Genomic DNA, 15,969 nt, shown 5'->3' with positions numbered 1-15,969 from the left:
TTTTTGCCAATAACAGCCATTCCATGTGAATATCTGTCAAGCTAAACCAATTTGTATGCTCAAAGCAAAGGGCATTTTACGGACCAACTTAGCAATAGTGAGTGGGAGAGTGAGAGACTGCTAGCACTGCAAAAAATAGTTTTCTTAATCAGTATTTTTGTCTCATTTTCCAGTAAAAATATTTAAAACATCCTAATAGAAATAAATCCTTAATTGAGATTCACAATAAAGACAATCAAACTTGTTTTCAGGGAATAAGTGTATTTTTCTTACCCCATTGGCAATTTTTTTTCCTTTGTTTAAGCATAAACCTCATCATTTGTTTTTGCCATTTTTTTAATTTGTAATTTTTGCCAAATAATTTGATTGATTTTTATTTATTTTCTTGCCAATTTGCCAATAAACTTAGCATTCTCTGAAAGCAACTCTTAATATATTAATCAAGAAAACACATCTTGCTTAAAATATTTATTATTATTAAGACAAAACACTGATTAAGAATATGACATTTTGCAGTGAGAGAAAATAACCAAATAAACTAACTGTGTATCATGGCACACAATACCAATGGCTCAGCCAAGCATAAAAAGTCATAAGAATTCAAATTCCCAAAGTCAACACTGCCATTACATCTATGAACAAAAATGAAATCAAAACAAAGCAAATTAGCATATGACCTTCCACTGTGGCATTTCACGCCCAAATCCCCTACGTGACAGAACACCAAGCCAGACACTAATGCTCTTCCAAACCCATGACTATCTTTTTTCTGTGGAACACAGAGGAGAATTTTGATAAATTGTAGCACTGCTCTTTTGTGAATGGTGACTGAGACTGAACATTCTGCCTAACATCTCTGTTTTTGTTCTGCTGAAGAAAAAAATTCATACAGCTTTTGAACAACATAAATGTGAGTAAACAATGACAACATTCAATTTTAGGGTGAACTCTCCCTTTAAGCAAACATCACAATTTTAATGTTCATTATTATGTTGTCTTGACAATTTTTTCAAAATCCCTAGGGGGTTAAAACCAGGATTAACATTTCTGACTGTAATCCATCCAAGAGCTTTTAAACTATATCCACTGAACTTGGCACAGACCTTCAGGCATTTCTGACTTGGGTTGCGACTTTTCTAACTGATCAGAATAAAGTTTTTTTCACACAGCAGACAATCAAAAATACCCTAAATCCCATTAACTTACACTAACGGGGCAGTCACATTTACCTTTACACGGCAAAATTTCCTGGCAAAAAAACGAAATACGTCATCTCAATGGGAATTTGCGCGATCTTTAATTTTGCACGATAAACTTCCGGTGCCAAAGAATTTCCCATTGTAGATTCACAATGGACAAGGATATCTTAGCGAGTTTCTTTTTAACTTCACTCTCACAGAGTATAAAGGCTTTTATTTAAAAAAGGCTGCTTGGCAATGATATTTTTGTTCGTTTCACATGCACTCAACATCCGCCCATGACTTCTTCGCCCATGGAATTTCACCGTGCAAAGGTAAATGTGCCCACGCCTTCAAAAATCTATCTATTCAAAAATTCTACATTTGTACATCTACAATGTAAACAAACCCACACAAGGCCTTAACTCTCTGTCTGTCTCTTTCTTTCTGTATATCTTTCTGTCTTTCTTTCATTCTATAATTTTTTTAAACTAACTTTCAGACATGGCTTTGTCAAGCCAACATCAATGTTTGTGTTGACAAACCTATCTAGTTTAATCTTGTTGCTTATCTAGTTGAAACAATCACAATTTTACCAAAGTCCCTTTCAAGGTCAGTTCACTTGGCAGCCATCTTTGGAACACTCTCGGGCAGGCTGGGCAGCTATTTTTCTACAGCTCCTTTCTACTTGAATGGAAAGACCGAAATCTCCAAAACGGTTGGTTAAGATTATGATCAAAGAACATATTTCAAATCAGCAGTAAATTCTGACAACAGTGGTATCATAAATTGTGCTTCTTTAGCTCAGATCATGCAAAAAATGCTATTTTCCTGGCTTGTCTAGCTAATGCACTTGCAAGTTACCAAGCTGATTGACAGGAAATGTCTGTATCTAAAAGGTGATTGGCTCTTTTACCTGTAAGGCACGACTTCCTTTTCTACATCAGTTGGCCGTTACAATTTCTGCCATTCATTTTAATAGAAGTGGCCTGTCTCTGCTGTCTGCCGGGGGATGGAGGAGTCGCTGCCAGCCGCCTGGACGCGGAGGAACGGCCGCTGTCCGCGAGGGGAGGAGGGGCTCGCTGCCGGCTGCCTGGAGTGGTGGAGCCACTGCCAGGGGCAGAGGGGCTCACTACCGGCCGCCAGAACTCGGAGGGGCATTCCATCCGCCAGGGGTCGGAGGACTCACTCCGGTCTGCCCGAGGAGGAGTGGCTGTCATCCGCCAGAGGGTGGAGGAGTGGTCGAGGACAAGGCGACGGCGTGCCTGGGAACTGGCGAGCAATTTTTTTTCTCTCTCCTCTCTCTCTCTCACTGTCGCTCCACCTCGCTCTTTACCTTTCCCCTTTTCCCTCCTCTTGTCCCCCTCCCACGTCTCGAAAGGCAGTTAAAGCCTGTCAGCAGGCACGGCCGGAAGGGCAACGCCCCCCCTCGGAAAGGAGGGAGGGGGATGTACGTCGGGAGGAGTGTGACGAGGAGGAGGGTGGGGCCGGGCCATGAGTGCGCATGGCCGACCCCCAATCGGGCTAATCAGCCGAGGAGAGGGATCAGGCTGAGCCGGATGCGGCAGTTCGGGAGAGAGAGAGCCACACACAGCTGCCGTGTGTGTTTATGTTTGTGTCTTTTTGTTTAAATTAAATGTTATTTTGACTGTTCAGCTTGTTCCCACCTCCTCCTTGCCATTTAAAACCCTGTTACAGTCTGATATTATGATCTTCAGTTAGATTTTTCTTTCCTATAGGGCCACACACACACACCATCAGACAGAACTCTATGGACCCTTTTCACACTACTGAGTTTTGGAACACGGAAGTAAACAATTGCAGGGTAAACCACACCAAATATAAATTTATAAAAGACAAATATAAGACGACAAATATATTTTGCTTACTCTGGCTATACACTCAGAACAACTCAAATTGGGTGCGGAGTGTCACACTTAATGACTGTTTTCGCTAATCTTGCCCTCCTAGTCAGTGAGCCTGTCACATATACCGATTAAAAATGGAGGGAAGGTGTCACACTTAATGCCTTATCACTGCAGCAGTAGTATAAATATTGATTTCAACCTGGCTATTCATAATCGTTATTATATATTTAAACGGTTCCTTACCCCGTACATTGAGTTCAGCAGCGATTTCTGACCACTTTTTTTTTCTTTTAATGGTCTGTCATGATATGACATTTGAGATATGTCATACAAACATATGTGCTGACTCCAAAGAGCAATAAACTTATCCTCCAAATGCACCGTCCACAAGCCTTTCCAGACGCCATGCTTTTTCTGCAGAAAAAAAAATCGCTTCCGTCCTCTGGCAAAAAACACTTAATACATAAACTGCACTCACTGGTCACTGTCTTGGTGGCGTGTTCCAGCCCCACCCACAGCCAGTGATAATTTCAAGCAAGCTGGATGTGTATTTGCAGTGTTTCAAGGCATTAACTCAGCTGGGAGTCCAGACAGTCAAGTGATTAACACCTTCTGCTGAGAGGTGCTACTGGGCGCTATGTCTCCCTCTGTCTGGCCAGTGATTATGTTAATGAAGCTAACACCTGAAAATCATTGGAAAAATAAGCTAGTGTAGAGCCAGTTTTACCCATTTTATCCAACATCAAACGAAAAATGGCACTATTACATTTCCACAACTTTCCAAATGAAGAAGAAGAAGAAAAAAAAGCGATAGATTGCGATGATTACGATTCAGATGGCAAATTTGTTGTCACTCTCTCAGCAGCTGTATTGGAAACCTCATCACATCTGTGGTCACTTGTTTTTATAAAACTAATTCCAGGGTAAAATAATATAAATTATGAAATAATAAAAAAAATTAACAATTATAAAAGTTAGCAATATTTACGCTGCTAACCAAGGCACAAATGCACCACAGTCTGTGAAAAGGGCCCATTGAACTCACTTGACATCAGTTTCTTGTTACAAATCGATAGTGTCAGCTTTGTGACAATTACACAGAAACAAGGTCTTTAGCCCCAATACACTGATTTGCAATGAGTTCTTGGCCTTCTGCAAATATCACAGATGCCAACAGTGGTGGTGAGCTGAGACACAATGAGTCAGTGTGCAAGTTTTAATGCTGCCTTTAAAGGGATTAGAGCTGAAAGAGAGCAATCAGTAGGGGCGTCTGAAAGTAAAAGTCATGACATTTGCAAATGGAAGCAACACATACTGTATCTTAAACACCCTAAGAAAAAGCGAATGATCCAAAAATGACATTTAAGTGGCACTGTAGTTTGCGCAATGAGCCATTCTCAGTTTTGATGGTTGGAATAGACTGAGGAAAGGGGCTTTGGATTAAATAGTGAAAGGCACTGAAGCTGAGTAGCATGGGGATAGAGGATTTGGATTGGCACATAAGCTGGCAAAGATTGGCATCAGGTCAAGTGGGTTAAGCAGGCTTGGCATGGAGCAAAATGGGGCTAAAAAGCCAGTTTTTGGACAAATTGGTTTATAGGGCCCGGCATACTAAGCCATAAGGCTGGGATAGTTTGGTTCACAAATGTGTGCATGAGTTTGAGATTTGTTTGCCAGTCCACACTCAACAAAGCTGCAGGGGTCTTAGAGACAAGAGAGACCAAAAGTCAAACATGAAAACACATATGAACATACTTACAGAGTCAAGTGGGTGTGTCTACTCAAACCTTCACACCATTTGTTCCTTTCACTGAACTCTTGCGATTGCCAAATGATTTGCACCGCTCCCAGCAACAATCTGTGCAACACTTAAAACCCTCCTTATGGATTGTGGCTTTGTGGCTTTCAGTCTATGTTTATTAGCTTTGAGGCTATGTACAGTATATACTAGTGTCATCTTTAAAGTTAACTTTTAGCAATTGACTGATGAATATTGATGACTTATCTTTTCATACAAGGGTGTAATTTTTTGTCCCGAATAAGATGCTCTTAAGAATGAGAATGTCTCCTCACCCTAATAACACCTTCCTAAGCAAGCAATAGCAAGTAGAAAATTTATTTTTCATTGTTGTGACATAAAGGCTATTGGCTAGTTTAAAAAGGGACAAGCCCTTTGATTTGTACTGCCCCAATTTCCTGCTTCAACAGAAAGTATGCCAAACAAGAAAGAAAACTGTGCTCGTCAAGCCATGAGGTTCTTAAATGTGAGCAAACAACAAATCTGTCCCCCTTGAAATCCGTCCCCTTTAGAGCAACAGAGCCTGCCCAATTTTTTCATCCGGAAAAGTAATTTTTTGGTTCCAGAAGTTTTTATCCCATTCATTTTTTCCATATGTCATAAAATCCTTCATAAAAGAGTTCTAAGCTATCAACCAAACCAACCAGCTAAGAGGTGAATCAAAACATTACAACCTTTGATTTGAAGCAAAAAAAAAAAAAAAATGCATATGAAAATCGGATAAAAAGACAAAGGTACAAGACGTCCATTAAAGGTTCACCCAAAAATGAAAATTCTCTCATGATGTACTTACCTTAAAGCCATCCCAGATGTGTATGACTTTCCTTCTTCAGCAGAACCAAAGTGAAGGTTTTGATAAGCAGATTTCAGCTCAGTTTGTCCATACAATACATGTAAATGGGTGCCATCAGTCTGCTGGCTGTTTGACGGTCCAAAAGGCATATGTCTTCTGTAGCAAATCGATAGGTTTGTGTAAGAAACAAATCAATAATTAAAACATTTTTAACTTTAAATCGTTGCTTCAGCCCAGCACTGTATTGTTGTTTGAAATGAACAAACTCTCATGTGACGTTTGTTCCTCTGTTGTATACAAAGCGCGAGCTTCCGACTTCTCACGTGAACGCGGCATTGCGCTTACGTCACTGATGTGTCGACTGCTGGCAGGAAGCGATTTTTTTTAAGTTAAAGTTTTAGTTATTGATTTATTTTTTACACAAACCTATAGATTTGCTTCAGAAGACATTAATTGATCGACTGGAGTCATGTGGATTACTTTGATGCTGCCTAAATATGCCTTTTTCACTGAGCTGAAATCTGCTTATAAAAATCTTCACCTCGGTTCTGCTGAAGAAGGAAAGTCATACACATCTGGGATGGCTTGAAGTTAAGTAAAGCATGGGAGGATTTACATTATTGGGTGAACTAACCGTTTAATGAGGGAATGAACTACAATCGCATGAAGCATTGTGAATGAAATAAACAAATTAAAACAGACGGAAAAATATAAAACTATTGATTTGAAGCTTATTGTAAAATATTCCGCTTGAGTGTATAGGGAACTGTTTCGAAAATGTCATTCACAGTGCGTCATGGAAGTGTGTGGTTGCAGCAGAGCTCTTTTGTAGTTTTTCATCAGAAATTCTGCTATTTAACACGATTTTTAAAAAACAATGTTAAAATAACGCAGACTGATTGCTTCAGTAGAAGCATATACCATTGAATAACACTCTCGGAGTTTAAGGTAAGTCTTTCTTTAAATGTTTATAAGTTATCATTACAAATCAATTCCCCTATAAAGAAAAAAAAATTATGGGATTTTTACTTCTAGAACTAGACTGTTACACTCTATTGTGCTTTATTTTCATCTTTGCCCCAGTAAATCACGTCTACAAAAACAAAAAATCCCTTGTTTCATCCTGTCAGAGCTATGTGCAGAAAATCTCTTTTCTCAACACCAAGATATGCACACATTTAAAACTTTAACTGCTATCATTAAGCATCTGTTTCATAATTCTCTTTAAGCATTCACTAAGTGAAACCACATCTTTTCCAGAGTATTCAGCACAACAATAAACACAGATGCTGATTACGGTGTAAATTATTCTGAAAGTATATGCCTGCTGTCCTCTCAAAAATGCATGTGCTTAAACACTTTGATATATTTATGAAACAGTGCAATGTTGAGTGTTTGCAGAAAGCCAATGGCTCTAATCAATCTTCAGCACTCGCACATGCTTTCGGCACCTCTGATCTGAGGCCAGTGCACCTGCTGTGCTTTAGAGATCTTTAAATTAGAGTGCAGAAGTGAGATAAGAACAAACACAAGCCAGCTGCAACACTGCATCAAACTGCCAGGAGTGCTAGCAGGAAGGAGGACCCAAATGCAGGAATAAGTGAAAATAAATATATTTTATTAAAAAAATGAAAACAAACAGGCAAACACAATACTCTCATGGGGAGATAAAACAAACTAAACATATACCAGAATAAAAATTATAAGACAAGGACTGAACAGGAACAAGAATGGAACTGACAAACAACACAATTTGTCAAACACAAGAGGAAGAAGGCACAATATACAGATGAAGACACATGAGGGACAAGTGAAGACAATCAACGTGACAAGGTCTAAATGAGGAGGCGTGGCAAGAGGAAACAAGCGGGCTGGGTCAGAAGAGAGCATGGCAGACAAAAAACACAACAGAGCCATGCGCTCAAACACAAAACAGAAATCAACACATTAAGAGACAACAAGGAGAGGGCTGTCAGACCGAGGTCGTAACACAAACTCGACGTGAAAGTTGAGCTGAACATTGAAAACAAGGGTAACGATCAACAAGAATGAGAGAAATTAAAAGTGAAAGAGTTGGGCCAAAAAAACTTTTCGGATTTGCAGATCCTAGGCACATGGTCTACTTGGTCTTTTGGAGCACAGTGGGTGTACTAAGAGGACAATTTTATTGCTCAGATATCACCCTTTCACAGGAGACTCAGTTTGTTTTTTCAAATATGTTGTCTCAAATGTTTCTCCAAAAATACCTCAGGAGAAACAAACATAGACAAAAACAAGACAATTGTTGACAGGGTATAGAGCAATAAAATTAATTTAGATTGCATAGGTCAGATAATTTAGTCTTTTTATTGCAGACTTTGATGTCTGGTGTCTGAATCTAGGCACAGTTTGAGAAATTGTTTAGATCTTCTATGAAACTCTAGAAGAGACAAATTTTAGATTACTGTGGTCAGATTATTGGTTAGTCAATATGCTGCTGCTGCTGCTACTGTAACTGAACAAAATCATTTAACCCCCTGTGACGAGGAGGAGGGTGTGGCAGGGCCGGGCCGGACCATGATTATGCATGCCTGGCCCCCAATCGGGCTAATTAGCCGAGTAGTCACAGCCCGGTCCCGCCCTCCTCCTCGTCACACTCCTCCCTCCTTTGCCTCAGGCTGGGAACCCCCAGCATGACGTACACCGCCCCCCCTCCTTTCGGGGGGCATGCCCTTCTGTCTGTACCTGCCGGCAGGCTTTTCCCCACCTCTCTAGAGCTGGGGAAGGGGACAAGGGGAGGGGGAAAAAAAAGAGGAGAGGGAAAGGGCAAGGTGGAGTGACAGTGAGAGAGAGGAGAGAGAGAAAAAAAATTGCTTGCCAGTTCCCAGACACACCGTCGCCTGGTCCTCGACCACTCGTCCACCCTCTAGCAGACGACAGCCACTCCTCCCCAGGTGGACCGGAGTGAGTCCTCTGACCTCTGGCGGATGGAACACCCTTCTGCATTCTGGAGGCCGGCAGTGAGCCCCTCCTCCCCTCAAGGACGGCGGCCGTTCCTCCGCATCCAGGCGGCCGGCAGCGGCTCCTTTGGGCGGACAGCAGTGGCGAGGACTTCACGACAGTGCATCCCTTCTCCTTCCTGGGCTTCGGCACCAATGTAACAGGGTTAAAAATTGGAAAGGAGGAGGTGGGAACCGGCTGAACAGTCAAAGTAATATTTTAATAAGAACTTAAACAAAAAGACACAAACATAAACACACAAACAGCAGCTGCGTGTGGCTCTCTCTACTGAAATGCCGCATCTGGCTGCATTTATCCCTCTCCTCGGCTGATTAGCCAGATTGGAGGCCCCGACCCGCATGGCCCGGCCCCGCCCTCCTCCTTGTCACACTCCCCATTTAAAGCAGATCTAAACATGTGTATCTGGGGAGGAAGAGGGTGAATGCTATGCAAGACTGAGCTGCTGGACTTGAGTTGAAGCTGTTGTGGTGAGTACTGGTTTTACATGTTTTGATAGAAGGGTGTAATTGCCTGATTGGGATACATTGAGGCGTATCGGAAATTGAACCTATCAGCCTGCACCCTGTAGAGTTTCCTAAATTAATTAAATATGATATTTCACTTAAAGGGTTTGGAACAACATAAGGGTAAGTAAATGATGACAGAATTTTAACTATTGAGTGAACTATCCCTTTAAGCATTAGTCTCCAATTAATTTTAATTTAATTAAAGGAATATTCCGGGTTCAAGTTAAGGTCAATCAACAGCACCTTTGGCATAATATTGATTACCACAAAAATAAATTTTGACTTGCCCCTCCTTTTCTTAAAAAAAAAAAGCAAAAATCTTGGTTCCGATGAGGCACTTACAATGGAAGTGTCACGAACTGCCTGATGTTTTTCCCCCTCACCTTCAGTTCACTTCAGTGTCTGTTTAGTTTTCCCCTTGTGCGCACGGACTACACTTCCCAGCATGCACCTGTTGATAACTCTCACCTGCCCTCCATCTTCCTCAGCTGTTCCCCATTTCCTCATCAGTCATCTGTTTGTATATATACCCTCACCCCCAGAAACTCCACCTCCAGCGCTTCTGTCCGCTTCACCTCCTGAGACTCCATCCTCTCCTGAAACTCCACCTCCTACGGCTCAGCCCGCTCCACCACTGCCTCCACCTCCTAAGTCCCAAATCCCTAATCCACCTGTGGCTCCGCCTGCTCCACCTCCGGTTCCTCCTCCTGAGTCCCAAATCCTCCATCCTCCTGTTGCTCTGCCCGACCCCATTCCGGTTCCTCCTCCTGAGTGTCCAGTCTTGGATCCTCCAGCAGCTCCACCTCCTGACTCTCAAACTCCTGCTCTTCCTACGGCTTCACCCGCTCTTCATCCTGTGACTCCTCCTCCAACGGCTCCTCCCTCTCCGTCTACAGATCCATCTCCAGAGTCACCCCTGTCTCCATCTCTGGATCCATCTCCAGTTCCGACAATCGGGATCCTAAATCCCTACTCCTGCTGCTCCGCCTCCAGATCCGCCTATGGCTCTGCCCCCTAAGTCTCCACCTCCTGCACCAAATCTCCTCCCAGTCCTCCTGACCCTGTCCCTGCCCTGTGGCGGCCTCCAAGGCCTCCTGTCCCTGCCCTGTGGCCGCTTCCCAGGCCTCCTGTCCCTGCCCTGTAGCCGCTTCCCAGGCCTCCTGTCCCTGCCCTGTGGCCACTTCCCAGGCCTCCTGTCCCTGCCCTGTGGCCGCCTCCTGTCCCTGCCCTGAGGCCGCCTCCTAGGCCTCCTGATTGGCACCTTGAGCATCCTCTGGATCCTTCCTCGTCAGTTTGTCCCTACATGCCTTCCCATCCATCTTTTCTGTCACAAACTGCCTCATGTTTTTCCCCCTCACCTTCAGTTCGCTTCAGTGTCTGTTTAGTTTTCCCGTGCTCACGGACTACACTTCCCAGCATGCACCTGTTGATAACTCTCACCTGCCCTCCATCTTCCTCAGCTGTTCCCTGTTCCCTCATCAGTCATCTGTTTGTATATATACCCTCTAGTTTCATTCACTTATTGTCAGTTCTTATGTTCCTATGATTGTTGTTACACGTGTTTATGTTTCCACAGACGACTGTTATGTTTTGTAATCTTCTTCATCTTATTCTATATATTCTTGTCTTCTTTGGTTGTGGATTAAAGGATTGCTGCATTTAGATCCATTTCTCTCTCACCTCATCACTACAAAACGTTACAGGAAGAGCATGGGGGCTAATTTTTGAATGTTAAAATACTTACTGTTTCAAAAGTATAGCCACAAGAAATAAAGGATATGAGTGTAAACATGATTTTAGTATGATAAAATCACTAACTAACTTTTTCTGTTTGAAGTTGTAGCCAATTTTACAACTTTGTTTCCATTACGATCTAATGCTAACAAATCCTAAAATGACTGTAAAAATGATGATTTAAACAACTTTAAGCTCAAATAATACATTCGTTTAAACAGAAGATTTCATGCAAGTGCTTTTATAAAATTATAAGCTTCATATTTCTGTTTAAACCCTCCAAAAATTGGCCACATTCATTTTCATTGTAAGTGCCTCAATGGAACCTTGATTTTTGCTTTTTTATTTATTTTTTAAGAAAAGGAGGGACGAATCAAATTTTTGTGGGAATCAACATTATGCCACAAATGCTGTCGATTGAGCTTAACTTGTATTGAACCTGTAACATTCCTTTAAAACAAAATGAGACATGAAAGACATGCACACCCTAATGAGTATTGTTTCAACTGAGCTTGCATGTTATCCAAATATCCCTGGAAAAGACTGAGCATTTCACAGGACACTGTTAGTTTAAACCCCTCTACAGCACATCACTGCATTCCAAGTATGTTAACCAAATTGCACTTTGGTAGAAGTCAGAGCAGCCTTGTTTCTGGTCAAACCATGACAATATATAATACACACACACACACACACACACACACTCATGTACAGCAACATGTTTATAAAAACACTTAATTTTTTAATATCCATTATTTCTTAATTACATATTTAAACACATTCTCCTTGTCCTTCTTTGCACACACTCACAGTAATCTTCTTCATTAACCTGCTCAGCAGTAGAAAAGAGGCTGCAATTTAAAGCCATTTGCATCAGGACCTTTTCCAATTGCAGTTCTGAGTTTGACCTATTAGAGTTCTTATGCTATCAGCGATAGGTGTGAAATGAGGAAATTAATGTCTGTTTAATCAGCATCCTCTGGCAATGCAAACTGATTCAAAGTCAGGCTCTATTGTGCTGCCTGCCGTTTAAAAGATAGCATGGCCGTTTGTGATCCGGCTTGCGGCCACCTCAATAAAAGGTGAAAGCGATACCAATTAAGTGATAGCATCAGATGTGCTCTTTCCAAAAGGCTATCTGACATGCTTGATATTACGGGTAAATGTTCTACCCTCATTTGTTCTGTAGTGAAGATAGAGGCTGAGATTGTGTGAGGTAAGCACTGTCTTAAGATGTCAAATCACAATATTTAAGGTTCTGCTGATAGCCCTTATACCTGCTTAGGCTGTGTCTGTTTATTAGTGCATTAAAATAAAAAATAAAAAATATGCAACCCTGCCCTGCCACTGTTTCTAGTCTTGCATGTAGAGCTCCTATCTACATGAATTGGAAAAGGCTGAACATTTCAAATCTTTTTCAATTACATGCAGAATGCCAAAACCTAAAACAGACAAAATTGGATTATTATTTTTCTTTAGCTCAGATTAGAATAAAACACTGGCTTTGTTCTGAATGGAATACTATCTAACTGCTTAATGAATATAATATACTGCATGTTGAATCAGTAGGCATTATTCCATGATATACAATTCAAACAGTATGCTACATTGTAATCACATGATCTCACTATGTTTGACACACAGATAGAATACTTCTGAAATTTAATCTTGTACTGATTACAAATTACACAACTAAAATTGAAATCAGTAACAAAACATTTTTAGATTACACTTTTTTGGTAATCTAATCTGATTACTTTTGGATTACTTATAGCATGTTTTGATCTAATTTTAAGTGTACTAAGTACCAACATTCATTCTTTTACAATGTAATGTAATAAAGTAATGTAATCTATATGTAATCATGTAACCTATAAAACAGTAACTATTATAACTATATATAACCTGATTACACACATTTAAAAAGTACTTAATTTTTTTAAATCTGATTATGTAGTCCAGTACTACCCAAAAGAGTTGTCACATGACCTCATCACATTGCATGTTTATTTCAGTGAGTGGTGTCCTCATCTTGCGTACAACAAGCATTGTTAATCCAATTTTGTGTAAAAATGTCTGGCAGTCTGATTAAATAATGACTGAAGAAAAAGATGTTTAAAATCATGGCTGATTTTACTTCCAGGATCATCCATCACACTAAAAAGGAAGAGTCAAACCGAGCACATTGCATTGAGAGATAAAGTATTCCATTGCTAACCACTGAATACATTTCTCCCTTTTACAAGTTTTGCTGAATTTATCTTCTCCATTTGTATTTTGCTCTCTCCATGCCCCTTGTTGGTTGGTGAAATTGCACCAGACTTATTACAGAGATACAGAATTCCACACAGTTATGTACTTTACATGTTGGCAAATGTTGCTGGTCATCCGGATAGACTATGCATAAAGACAATTTACATACTTTGCACAGTATACATACTATTTACTGCAGCACTAAGAGAAGTATGGTAGTGTTCTATTCTGAGCTTTGCCACTGTATTTTTCAGGTTTCCTCAGCTAATGTGCAATTACATCCTACAGCAAACAGACCCACTATTGCCTTTGCCAGTAAGGTGATTTAGTATTTTCATTTGAAAGACAGGACTTTCTTTTCAACAGCCACCATGTTGAGAAGTGTAATGTCTCCTATTATTTATTCAACTATTTTCCTTCCTTATACTGTCTGTTAGTGCATATTTTGGCTTGTACAGTACAGTATGTGGCTGAATACACCCGACAATGACTTCCTGTCTGTTTGCTGTAGGGGATTTGAATATCCATATATAGATAATCCTGAAAGCAACACTGTCAAGGAACTCATAAGTGTTTTAAACACTTTTGAATTGACATGGCATGTAATTGGTCCCACACACACACTTGCAGCCCCACTCAGATCTGCTTATTAGTAAGGGTCTGAACATTTCATCCACTGTAATTAAGGATGTAGCACTATCTGACCATTTCTGTATTTTCTTTGATCTGCTGAAGTTAGATCTGTCTTTGTCAAAAAGAGGTACATAAATGAGAACACTAGTGTGCAATTTATGAAGGCTTTATCTATGACGCCAAGTATATCTGCAGAATCTGTTGATGTTCTCCTTGATAACTTTAACTCTAAATTTAAAAATGCTATTGATGACATTGCTCCTGTAAAGGCCAGGAAGATTATTGGCAGGCGTAACGCGCCTTGGAGAAACACAACAGCAGTGCAAAGCATGAAAAGGAAATGCAGAAAAGCAGAACAAATATGGCGGAAAAAACAAAACTTAAAGTCCATTACAATATCTATAGAGATAGCCTTCTTGCTTTTAATTTGGAACTAGGCACAGCTAGACAGACTTTCTTCTCCAACATTATAAACAGCAACATAAACAACACCCAGACTCTTTTTGCTACTGTAGAGAAACTAACTAACCCACCAACACAGGTTCCCTGTGAAATGCTCTCTGACAGCAAATGCAATGAGTTTGCATCTTTTTTTCAGTAAAAAAATTAATGACATTAGAATGGCAATCAGCTCATCCTCATGTTGCACTGAGGTTAGACAGCACCCACCACAACAACTTCAGAAATTAGACAGTCTGATTTTGGGGCAATTGATGGCAAAACCCTGGAAGAAACAGTACAGCATCTTAAAACATCAACCTGCTGTCTTGATACACTCCCCACATCTTTTTTAAAACATTTGTTAACTGTCTAGAAACCAATCTCTTAGAGATAATGAATGACTCACTCCTTTCAAGCACTTTTCCGAAGTCTCTGAAAACTGCAGATGTTAAGCCCCTTCTAAAAAAGAGCAATCTGGATAACAGCATATTAAACAACTGCAGGCAAATTTAAATACTTCCTTTCATAGGCAAGATAACTGAAAAGGTTGTTTTCAATCAGCTGAACAAATTCTTAAACTCAAATGGCTACACAGCACAGAGACGGCACTCATAAAGATAATAAATGATATCCGGCAAAAAACTGATTCAGGCAAAATATCAGTGCTGGTTTTATTGGATCTCAGTGCTGCATTTGACACTGTAGACCACAAAATCCCAGACAGACTGGAAAACTGGGTAGGGCTCTCTGGGACGGTCCTCAGCTGGTTCAGGTCATATCTAGAAGGAATGGAGTTACTTTGTGAACATAGGCAACTATTAATCTAAGTGGATATCCATGATGTGTGGAGTCCTACAAGGCTCAATTCTTGCACCACTTCTGTTTAACCTGTATATGCTCCCACTAGGCCAAATTATGAAAAAGAAACAAATTGCATACCATAGCTATGCAGATGACACCCAGACCTACCTAGCCCTATCGCCAAGATACTACAGCCCAATAGACTCCCTGTGCCAGTGCCTTGATGAAATTAACAGTTGGATGTGCCAAAACGTCCTTCAGTTAAACACAGACAAGACAGAGGCCATTGTATTTTGCAACAAAGGTGAAATTCACAAGGCGGACTCATACATTGACTCCAGGGGTCTAAAGACAAAAAAATCAAGTAAGGAATCTTGGTGTCATTTTGGAGTCAGACCTTAGTTTCAGTAGTCACATCAAAGCAATAACGAAATCAGCCTTCTATCATCTAAAAAATATAGCGAGAGTTAGATGTTTTGCATCCATTCAAGACTTAGAGAAACTTGTTCATGCATTCATCACCAGTAGGGTGGACTACTGCAATGGACTCCTCACCGGCCTTCCCAAAAAAGACCATTAGACAGCTGCAGCTCATTCAGAATGCTGCTGCCAGGATTCTCATCAGAACAAAAAAGACTGAGCATATTATTCCAGTCCTCATTTCTTTACATTGGCTTCCAGTTGCATTTAGAATTGATTTTATGGGACTATTACTAGTTTATAAATGGCCTAGGACCTAAATACATTGCAGATATGCTTGCTGAATATAAACCTAACAGACCTCTCAGATCATTAGGATGAAGTCAGTTAGAAATACCAAGGGTTCACTCAAAACAAGGTGAGACAGCATTTAGCTATCATGCCACCCACCATCTCCAGAAGAGGTTAGATGTGCTCCAACAGTAGCCACATTTAAATCCATGCTGAAAACACATCTGTTTAGCTAGGCATTTTCTGACTGAGC

The 15,969-nt window shown here is 40.6% G+C and overlaps 1 protein-coding gene across 1 annotated transcript in view; it reads right to left on the bottom strand.

Moving 5' to 3' along the window:
- adam12b (ADAM metallopeptidase domain 12b) overlaps positions 1–15,969 on the bottom strand; it is a 184,268-nt gene that overhangs the window by 44,338 nt on the left and 123,961 nt on the right. The window lies entirely within an intron of this gene.

This window comes from Myxocyprinus asiaticus, chromosome 20, assembly GCF_019703515.2.
Source record: "Myxocyprinus asiaticus isolate MX2 ecotype Aquarium Trade chromosome 20, UBuf_Myxa_2, whole genome shotgun sequence".
Lineage (NCBI taxonomy): Eukaryota > Metazoa > Chordata > Actinopteri > Cypriniformes > Catostomidae > Myxocyprinus > Myxocyprinus asiaticus.
Note: the sequence above shows the minus strand (reverse complement) of the source record. Positions and strands in the feature narration are given on the sequence as shown.